Raw genomic sequence first — 3,372 nt, forward strand, 5'->3', positions numbered from 1 at the left:
ATGTATAAAAACAAATGTATGGTTAGCTTTTACTTTATGATTAACCATTTTTAAGATTAAAATGTTTAATAGTAAAACAATAAAAATCTACAAAATTCTTCATGGTCTAGCATCTCACTTCTTAAAATTTGAAAGAATTATGGTTGCTTAAGCCTAGGGTTTAACAAAAAAGTTACTTTAATGTAAGATATGTTCTCTGTTTGAATCTAATTGTTGGTAAGAAGTGGACAACAACTCCTTTCACTAAAGAACAGGAAGAGAAGTTACTTGAATCGCAGTAGAAAGTCCAGGTGGTTCAGTGGTAAAGAATCCACCTGGCAATGCAGGAGACACAAGAGAGGCAGGTTTGTTCCCTGGGTTGGGAAGATCCCCTGGAGGAAGAAATGACAACCTACTCCAGTATCCTTGCCTGGAAAATTCCATGGACAGAGGAGCCTGGAGGGCTACAGTCCATGGGGTCACGAAGAGTCAGAAATGACTGAGCATGCACGCACAGATGCATAGACAGAAAGTCCCAAAGGTGGATGTTTGGAAGAATGGGGAGGACCTTGGGAAATGTTGGTCTCAGGAGATCTAGCTAACAGTGACTTAAACCAGAAAGAAGATGAATCCTGTATTATGTTAAAGTCCCCAGGTGGTACTGAGGTTGTGTTCCCTAAAGCCAGGCTCTTAGTTTTTGCTGTGACATTCATAGGATGTTCTCCCCACCACACAGTCCAAAGTGTCCCCCATTAGGTCCACTTCTAATCCCTGGGAACTTAGAAAGGGAAGACATGTTCCCTTTTAGTAGCATCATTGAAGAGTTGCCCACATTCTTCGGCCAGAAGACAGTCAGATGATCACACCAGAAGCTAGAAAATACTGTCCTCCTCTTTCTAAAGATGTATTTATTTGGCTGTGCCAGGCATTAGTTGCTGCATGTGGGATTTTCAGTCTTCATTATGGTGTGAAGCTTTTTCAGTTGTGGCATGAGAACTCTAAGTTGCAGCATGTGGGATCTAGTTCCCTGACCAGGGATCGAACCTGACTCCCCTGCATTAGGAGCATGGAGTCTTAGTCACTGAAACACCAGAGAAGTCCCGCGAAAATAATGTTTTTATTCAGGGTGCCTGGGGGCCTAGCTGAAAATGCAGTTACTATCTATAAAAATGGAAATGGATATTGCCAACTGTTCGTTGGGAATTCATTTTTTATTCTCTTTAAGTCATCCTTTAAATTATTCCATCTTGTAGTCAATTTTTAGTCAACTAGACCTGATTTATCACTATGAAGTTGATGGAGTACATACGTTTGACTTTATTTCTAGTCTTAAATGTTAAAACATTTAAAATGAGAAGACTCCTCCCTACAAGAGGTTTTCATGATGGTGGGAGGTGTCTGCTCTTCACTTCCCCCCAAGACATTCTGAAATACTAGTCCTTAATCACGGATGCAGGGGAGGGATTGGCTCAGAGAGTAAGAGATATGTTCTTAGCCTCGTTCAGGGAACAGAAGGAAGGGCTGACCAACAAAAGGAACTTTTTGCGATTGCCCAGAGGTAGAGGTGTAGCCTGGGTGTCTCCCTTGTGTCTTGTCTGACTTGGGGGTTCAGTGCCGCCCCTCTACAAATCGGAGTCAAGCAACTTTCACGGGGCTTTCTTTGACTCTACAAATGGAAGCCCTGAACCCCTGGAAAAGATGGATGTCAAGCAGGCACTGGAATAGCCCTTGTTACCAAATGTGGTTTTCTTAGTTTCCGCCTCTGTTTTCAGTTACCCTGGGCCCTTGGCCATGTTAGTTCTAGGACGGCTGAGATTTTTATCTGGCTATTTTGCTGTTGCCGTCCCAGATCCTAGAATAGTGTCTAGAACATTTAAGGTGTTCAATAGGTATTTATATAATGAATAAAATTAGGTATGAGAAGTCAGCTGCTTAAACAGGCAGTAGGGGAATTGGGAAAAGACCAATCAATCTGGAGTCAGAAATACTGGCATGCCACTCAGTATTAGGTGAGTTCTAGGCTAAACACAATCTTTCTGAATCTCTATCTACTCTTCAGAGACAAAGAGATAATACCTTGTACAGTTGTTGTGATTATTAAATATATACAGTAAAAAGTTTTCTGTGTTTTGCAAACATTTGAATTGGGAAAGGAGAAAGACAGAAAGAAAATACTTTTTTATGTAAATGTGGACATTTATATATGATAAAGGGGCTCCATTAATCATTGGTCAGGGAATGGATGGTTCCCAGAATAGATGATGCCTGGGAAAGTAGACTCAACTAAAGGAGAAACATAAGATTAGATCCCTATCTCACATCATTTGCAAAGATTAATTCCATTTGGATGAAATCTATAAATAGAAGAAGGGATTTCTGTTGGGGGTCCAGTGGCTAAGACTCAGCCCTCCCAGTGCAGGGGGCCCAGGTTTGATCCCTGGTCAGCGAACTAGATTCCCACATGCCACAGCTAAAGAGCCACCACGTGCAGCTAAGACCCAACACAGCCAAATACATAAATAGATATTTTAAAAAACACAAAAGAAAGGTATGCTAATAGATGCTAAGAAAAATCAATTTGAAATTTGGGTAAAACCTGAGAAAAATTTTTTAAATGTCACAATTGGGACTATAAGAAATAAATATTTTGAGTAGATCAACAAATATTAAAGAAATTGAAAAGCTAATAAAAGATTCTCCTTTACCTTACATACTCAAAAAACTCCCTAGTCATAGAGGTTTTCCTGCGAAGCTCTGAGGTCATTTGGGTAGGCCCTAATTCAATATGACTGATGTCCTTATAAGACATCAGGGAAGCTTGCAACAGAGAAAAGACCACGTGAGGACAGACAGAGGGTAGCCATCCACAAGCCAAGGAGGGGCATCGCCAAACATGCCAACACCTCGACCTTGGACTTCCAGGCTCCAAAATTCTGAGAAAATAAATTGTTGTTTAAGCAACGACCTAGAATATCCATGTCAATGTTAATGGCCTAGAATGGTCTTAAGCATGAGAAGAGCAATTTCCAACTTGCTGTTCAAACTGCTTCAATGTTTTTTTTTCCCTCAAGGCATGTTTCTTAGAAATGTTGTCAGGGTTGCAGGGCAGGGCAGGCCATGCAGAGGCTGCATGCAAGTGTCATAGTTGCTGGAGAGAGATGAGAGGGCCCTAGAAAGAGTTGGGAGTGAGGCCCCCTTCCCCATCTCCAAGAGTAGATGGCGGGGGCGGGGGCAGAGGATGAGACAAAGCACACAGTCTGGTCAAATCTGCCTAGAAGAAGAGAGTTGTTACTAAAAGAACAATATAAATTGTGCTATATTGCACAATGCTATAAGGGTTATAATGGAGAAGGAAATGGCAACCCACTTCAATATTCTTGCCTGGAGAATCCC

The sequence above is a fragment of the Budorcas taxicolor genome, chromosome 22 (genome assembly GCF_023091745.1).
Source record: "Budorcas taxicolor isolate Tak-1 chromosome 22, Takin1.1, whole genome shotgun sequence".
NCBI classification, from domain to species: domain Eukaryota; kingdom Metazoa; phylum Chordata; class Mammalia; order Artiodactyla; family Bovidae; genus Budorcas; species Budorcas taxicolor.